Raw genomic sequence first — 8,553 nt, forward strand, 5'->3', positions numbered from 1 at the left:
GTGTCTTATATCATTTTAAAAGTAATCTTGTTGTTAATCCCACCAAAGTGTCCGATTTCAAATATGCTTTTCAGCGAAAGCACTACAAACGATTATGTTAGGTCACCACCAACCCACAATAAGCACAGCCATTTTTCCAGCGAAATATAGCTTTCACAAAAAGCAGAAATAGAGATAAAATTAATCACTAACCTTTGATTATCTTCATCAGATGACACTCATAGGACTTCATGTTACACAATACATGCATGTTTTGTTTGATAAAGTTCATATTTATATAAAAAAATCTGACGCTTTACATTGGCGTGTTACATTCACTAGTTGCAAAAACATCAAGTGATTTTGCATAGCCACATCGTTTCAACAGAAATACTCGTCATAAATGTAGATGATATTACAAGTTATACACATGGAATTATAGATATACCTCTCCTTAATGCAACCGCTGTGTCAGATTTTTAAAAAACTTTACGGAAAAAGCAACCCATGCAATAATCTGAGACAGCGCTCAGAAATATAATAAAATTAGCCGCCATTTTGGAGTCAACAGAAACCAGAAAATACATGATAAATGTTTCCTTACCTTTGATGAACTTCATCAGAATGCAGTCCTAGGAATCCCAGGTCCACAATAAATGCTTGATTTGTTCGATAATGTCCGTTATTTATGTCCAATTAGCTACTTGGTTAGCGCGTTTGGTAAACATTTCCAAAGTCACAAAGCGTGTCCACTATAACGTGACGAAATGTCCAAAAGTTCCGTAACAGTCTGTAGAAACATGTCAAACGATGTACTGAATCAATCTTTAGAATGTTGTTAACCTTTACTTCATACCCATCCCAGATCCGGGAGCATCCTCATCAAAAAAGCTGACTAGCATAGCCTAGCCTAACGGGACAGGGATATCATATAATATAATTTCATGAAATCACAAGTCCAATAAAGCAAATGAAAGATAAACATCTTGTGAATCCAGCCATCATTTCCGATTTTTAAAATGTTTTACAGCGAAAACACTATGTATTTATATTAGCTAACCACAATAGCCAAACACACAATGGCATATTTTCACCATGTTTCCACCGCATGGTGAAAGGTAGCCATCACAAAACCCACAAATAGAGATAAAATGTAAGTTCACATGTTCCAGAAGGCATTTCTGCTAAAAAACGCATTTTGATAAAAACAAAAAAATATCCTTTGAAGTCGTGACTTGAAACATACACCTAGTTTCCTGAATCGCTACTCTGAACTTTCCACAAATAGAGATAAAATGAATCACTAACCTTGAACAACTTCATCAGATGACAGTCTTATAACATCATGTTATACAATACATTTATGTTTTGTTCGAAAATGTGCATATTTATAGCTACAAATCCTGGTTTTACATTGTAGCCACCATCACAAATAGGCTTCCCGGGTGGCGCAGTGGTCTAGGGCACTGCATCGCAGTGCTAGCTGCGCCACCAGAGTCTCTGGGTTTGTGCCCAGGCTGGGCTGGGTTCGCGCCCAGGCTCTGTCGCAGCCGGCCGCAACCGGGAGGTCCGTGGGGCGACGCACAATTGGCATAGCGTCGTCCGGGTTAGGGAGGGTTTGGCCGGTAGGGATATCCTTGTCTCAGTATGTAAAAATGTAATGAAATGTAATAAAATGTATGCACTCTACTGTAAGTCGCTCTGGATAAGAGCGTCTGCTAAATGACTAAAAATGTAAATGTAAAAATAGCACCAAAGCAGCCAGAATAATTACAGAGAGCAACGTGAAATACATAAATACTCATCATAAAACATTTATGAAAAATACATGGTGTACAGCAAATGAAAGATAAACATCTTGTGAATCCAGCCAATATTTCAGATTTTTTAAAAGTGTTTTACAGCAAAAACACAATATAGAATTATATTAGCTCATCACAATAGCCAAACACACAAAGCTATTTTTCCACCGCCAGCATAGATTTCACACAAACAGCAATATAGATAAAATTAATCACTAACCTTTGGACAACTTCATCAGATGACAGTCTTATAACATCATGTTATACAATAAATTTATGTTTTGTTCGAAAATGTGCATATTTAGAGCTGCAAATCATGGTTATACATTGTGAATATGTAGCAACAATTCACCAAAATCTCCAGAGATATTTTGGACAGTCACCTAATCTAATCAAAGAACTCATCATAAACTTTACTAAAAAATACATGTTGTACAGCAAATGAAAGATACACTGGTTCTTAACTTCTTATGGCTGCAGCCCGGCGTCGGTACACTTATGACAACAGCCACTTCAAGTGCAGGGCGCGAAATTCAAAAGAGATTTTATTTAAATATTTAACTTTCACACATTAACAAGTCCAATACAGCAAATGAAAGGTACACATCTTGTGAATCCAGCCAACATGTCCGATTTTTAAAATGTTTTACAGCGAAAACAGCACGTATATTTATGTTAGCTCACCAACAAATACAAAAAAGGACAGACATTTTTCACAGCACAGGTAGCATGCACAAAGCCAACCTAACTAACCAAGAACCAACCAAACTAACCAACAAACAACTTCATCAGATGACAGTCTTATAACATGTTATTCAATAAATCTATGTTTTGTTCGAAAAATGTGCATATTTCAGGTATAAATCATAGTTTACATTGCAGCTACAATCAGAAATTGCACCGAAAGCAGCCAGAATAATTACAGACACCAACGTCAAATAACTAATTACTCATCATAAAACATTTCTGAAAAATACATAGTGTACAGCAAATGAAAGACAGGCATCTTGTGATTCCAGCCAATATTTCCGATTTATTAAGTGTTTTACAGCGAAAACACAATATAGCGTTATATTAGCTTACCACAATAGCCAGAAACACATGCCATTTCCCAGTAGCAAAAGGTTAGCGATCGTAACAAACCAGTAAAAGATATATAATTTTTGACTAACCTTGATATTCTTCATCAGATGACAGTCCTATAACATCAGGTTATACATACACTTATGTTTTGTTCGAAAATGTGCATATTTAGAGCTGAAATCAGTGGTTATACATTCTGCTAACGTAGCTACTATTTCCCACAACGTTCGGATATTTTTCTGACACTTTTTCTGACACATATTCTGACCAAATAGCTATTCATAAACATAACAAAAAAATTCATGTTGTATAGGAAATGATAGATACATTAGTTCTTAATGAAATCGCAGTGTTAGAATTCTAAAAAATAACTTCATTACGACATCCAGCTTCGGTATAGCTAGAGTACCCAAACGTTGGGTGCCGACGACTAGTTCACATGCACGACAGATATATGAAATAGCCTCCTAAAATGTTTCTTACTTTTGCTGATCTTTCATCAGAATGTTGGACAAGGGTTCCTTTGTCCAGAACAGTCGTTGTTTGGATTTAGAACGGCCACTTTCCCTCTCGATTTAGCAAGCGCACTAGCCAAGTGGCACGAATCGCTCCATCGTCAACAAATTCAGAGAACGGAACACGGCAAATCTCCCGAAGAAATTTCAATAATCTGATTAAACTATATTGAAAAAACATACTTTACGATGATATGGTCACATGTATCAAATAAAATCAAAGCCGGAGATAGTAGTCGCCTATAACGGCAGCTAAACAGAAGGCAAATCCAGGTACCACCTCGCGCTCTCCAGAAAACCGGAAATGGGGGACATGTCATGCAAAGAGCTTGTATTCCACTTCAGACCAAGATAAACACGAAATTTCTTCTCTCACCGCCTCTTGACATCCAGGGGAAGGTGTATGACGTGCATGTATACTCATACGTATCATGCCCATTTATAGGCAGGAAGTAGAACAGAGCATCGATTTCAGACTTTCCACTTCCTGGTCAGGAAGTTTGTGCCAAATGAGATCTGTTTGACTCACAGATATAATTCAAACGGTTTTAGAAACTAGAGAGTGTTTTCTATCCAATAGTAATAATAATATGCATATTGTACGAGCAAGAATTGAGTACGAGGCCGTTTGAAATGGGCACCTTTAATCAGAGCTACTCAATACTGCCCCTGCAGCCCAAACAGGTTAATGCAACCGCTGTGTTAGATTTAAAAAAAATAACTTTACTACAACATACAAAATGCATTATTGTGAGACAGCGCTCACATATTCTCCGCCCTGTTGGATTCTACATATTCCACAGAAATACAAAATAACATCACAAATTGTGTCTTACTTTTGCTGAGCTTCCATCAGAATGTTATGCAAGGAGTCCTTGGTCCAGAATAAATCGTTGTTTGGTTTTAGAATGTCCATTTCTTCTGTCGAATTAGCAACCTTGGCTAGCCATGTGGCGCGAACATGCCCATCTTCTCTTGGCGCAAAGAATGGAAAATTCCAAAAGTCCCAATAAACGTTGAATAAACTGATCAAACTCGGTTGAAAAATTCTACTTTATGTTTTTCTCATATGTATCAAATAAAATCCGAGCCGGAGATATTCGCCGTGTATACCGAACGCTTTTCAGAAGACAATGTGGAGCTCCTTCGCGCGCCGAGGAGAACTGACACAATTGCTGACCTGTCACTCCAAAAGCTCTTATTCGGCCTCAGATCAAGCTAGACACCCCATTCAACCTTCCACTGCCTGTTGAGATCTAGTGGAAGGCGTATGAAGTGCATACATATCGATAAATAAAAGCCAGTTGAATAGGCAGGCCCTGAAACAGAGCCTCGTTTTCAGATTTTTCAATTCCTGTATGGAAGTTTGCTGCCAAATGAGTTCTGTTTTACTCACAGATATAATTCAAACAGTTTTAGAAACTTCTGAGTGTTTTCTATCCAATAGTAGTAATAATATGCATATTGTATGATCTAGAACAGAGTACAAGGCCGTTTAATTTGGGCACGATTTTTTCCAAAGTGAAAACAGCGCCCCCCTATTGACAATAATTTAACATACATCTTGAATAACGTTCCAACCGGAGAATTAGATTGACTTCAGATGAGCGGTGGAACGGAGGTCCTCCTCGTGTGCACGCGCATGGTGAAAGCATGGTCGGCTCGTGGCAGTGGTGACTAATTCCTGTCTCCTTCGGCCCCCCTTCACATTAGAGTCATCAGACAAAGTTCTATTGACTGTTGACATCTAGTGGAAGCCGTAGGAAGTGAAAACTCATCCATATCTCGCTGTAATTTCAATGAGAGTTTGGTTGAAAATCTGCCACCCCCAGAAAAAATCCAAACAGGAATTGGAACTTCTCAGGTTTTTGCCTGCCATATGAGTTATGTTATACTCACAGACATAATTCAAACAGTTTTAGAAACTTCAGAGTGTTTTCTATCCAATACTAATAATAATATGCAAAAATTAGCAACTATGACTGAGGAGCAGGCCGTTTACTCAGGGCACCTCTGTGCACCTTTCATCCAAGCTGCTCAATACTGCCCCTGCAGCCATAAGAAGTTAACTTCTCTGGGATATGTGGGACGGTAGCCTCCCTTTTGGCCAAAAGCCAGAAAAAATGTAGCACGCCAAATTCCAATATATTACTATAAAAATCAATCTTTCATGAAATCACACATGAAAGACACCAAATTAAAGCTACACATGTTGTGAATCCAGCCAACATGTCTGATTTCAAAAAGGATTTACGGTGAAAGCACACCAAACGATTGTTAGCTCAGTACATAGCCACAGAAAAACACAGCCATTTTCCCAGCAAAAGATAGAAGTCACAAAAAGCAGAAATACAGATAAAATAAATCACTAACCTTTGATGATCTTCATCAGATGACACTCATAGGACATCATGTTACACAATACATTTATGTTTTGTTCGATAAAGTGCATATTTATATCCACAAATCTCGGTTTACATTGGCGCCATGTTCAGAAATGCCTCCAAAATATCCGGAGAAAATGCAGAGAGCCACGTCAAATAACAGAAATACATAAACAGAAAAATCATAAACTTTACATGTTTTACACAGAATTAAAGATACACTTGTTCTTACTGCAACCGCTGTGTCAGATTTTTAAAAAAAATTACGTAAAAAGCACACCATGCAATAATCTGAGACGGCGCTCAAAAATAACAACATTTCTCCGCCATGTTGGAGTCAACAGAAATTACATCATAAATATTCCCTTTGATGATCTTCATCAGAATGCACTCCCAGGAATCCTAGTTCCACAATAAATCGTTGTTTTGTTCGATAATGTCCATTACTTATGTCTAAGTAGCTACTTTTGCTAGCATGTTTAGTGCACATGTCCAAACGCTCGCGCAGATGCAGGCGAACTCGGACGAAAACTTCTTATATAACAGGTAGAATAAACTGGTCAAACTAAGTAGAGAATCAATCTTCAGGATGTTGTTATCATAACTATCCAATAACGTTCCAACCGGAGAATTCCTTTGTGTCTCTAGAAGTTATGGAAAACAAGACGATATCGTTTGGAACGCGCATGACCAGGAACTGGCATTCTGCCAGACCAATGACTGAAACACCTCCCATCCAGCCCCACATCACACTAGATGCTTCATTCCACGTTCTACAGACTGTTGACATCTAGTGGAAGGCGTAGGAAGTGCAAACAGATCCATATATTACAGGGAATTGAATAGGCGATGAGTTGAACATTGACCAGTCTCAGAATTCTCACTTCCTGTTTGGATTTTTTCCCAGGTTTTTGCCTGCCATATGAGTTCTGTTATATTCACAGACATTATTCAAACAGTTTTAGAAACTTCCGAGTGTTTTATATCCAATAGTAATAATAATATACATTATATTAGCATCTGGGACAGAGTAGGAGGCAGTTCACTATGGGCACGAAATTCATCCAAAAGTGAAAATGCTGCCCCCTATCACAAAGAAGTTAAAACTATAGTTCCTCAGAGTAAGCTATTTGAAAAATCTTCCAATCTCCCCCGCGATAATCACCAATCCTCAGTGTGAAAGAGAAATGGAAGTTATAGGCCTACTGCTGTATTGGCTATGAGTTCCATGCGCTCATTTCTTTAGCCGCCAATTGATCACGGTGTATCAATGTGTCCATATGGCAAATGCTACTAATCTTTCACAAGTTTACTTTTTAGATTTTTGTCATGGTTTTAAGAAACAAAAACATTTTTGTAATGAAGCTGTTCCACAAAAATCTGCATATGAAAATAATAACTGGTACTCAGAACTGTAAAAATGGTAGGATAAATTGTAAGCTTCCCCAAACTTGAAACTCACACGCCGCCTATTAAATTGCCTCCACATTTGGAGTACATAGTCGGATTTTGCCTATAGGCTAATTTGAAGCAATGTGAAAGATACCTTATATGAGATAAAACATTCAGGTTTCAAACAATTAAGTATGTTTTTTCAAAATGCATACTGCCTCCAGCTCACATTGTAAAGTGGTGGGTGACCCGCTGATAGCCTGTTGCCTGCATTTGAATGATGAATGGGAAGCGCGCTTCAATTACCAGTTGAGAAATAAAAAATAGTATCTTTTTAATCGTGCACCAGCTGAGGTGCAGGAGAAATCCCGCTCAAAATAGGCTCTGTACTAACGAAAATACATAGGCCAATTTAATTCCACTAAATTAGGCAAAATAACCTATTGACCGACAAGCTACCGGTCAAATGTATTTCCATCAACTGCTTTTTCATCAATGAATAAAAAGCATAATTTTCCCATGTCATGTCATGTCATTTCAAATCAAATCATATTTTATTGGTCACATAACATTTAAGTCATTTAGCAGACGCTCTTATCCAGAGCGACTTACAAATTGGTGCATTCACCTTATGATATCCAGTGGAACAACCACTTTACAATAGTGCATCTAAATCTTTTAAGGGGGGGGGGGGGGGTTAGAAGGATTACTTTATCCTATCCTAGGTATTTCTTAAAGAGGTGGGGTTTCAGGTGTCTCCGGAAGGTGGTGATTGACTCCGCTGCCCTGGCGTCGTGAGGGAGTTTGTTCCACCATTGGGGTGCCAGAGCAGCGAACAGTTTTGACTGGGCTGAGCGGGAACTGTACTTCCTCACATACACGTGTTTAGCAGATGTTATTGCGGGTGTAGCGAAATGCTTGTGATTTTGGCCGGCTACTTTTTTAAACTTTTTTTTTAATCAGCCAAAACCCAGAAATTGCCGGCTAACAGAAACCCTGCCACAGACATCCTTTGGGAGGGGAGCATGTCTGTTTTTAGTGTCACTTGAAACACCCTGACAACATTGGCCAGCTCCCTCTCTCCTGTTCCTTTAGGGCTTGGATCAGTTCCTCGCTCTGTTTCATTCCAAGAATTCATCTCCATTGAACGTTGTTAACCTCTAACACCTCCCAAACCCGGATCCGGGAGCACCCTCATCAGCAGAAAAGCTACTAGCATAGCCTAGCATAGCGTCACAAGTAAATACTAGCATCTAAATATCATTAAATCAAAAGTCCAAGACACCAGATGAAAGATACACATCTTGTGAATCCAGCCATCATTTCTGATTTTTAAAATGTTTTACAGGGAAGACACAATATGTAAATCTATTAGCTAACCACGTTAGCAAAAGACAC

This window comes from Salvelinus namaycush, chromosome 8 (genome assembly GCF_016432855.1).
Source record: "Salvelinus namaycush isolate Seneca chromosome 8, SaNama_1.0, whole genome shotgun sequence".
In the NCBI taxonomy this organism is placed as follows: domain Eukaryota; kingdom Metazoa; phylum Chordata; class Actinopteri; order Salmoniformes; family Salmonidae; genus Salvelinus; species Salvelinus namaycush.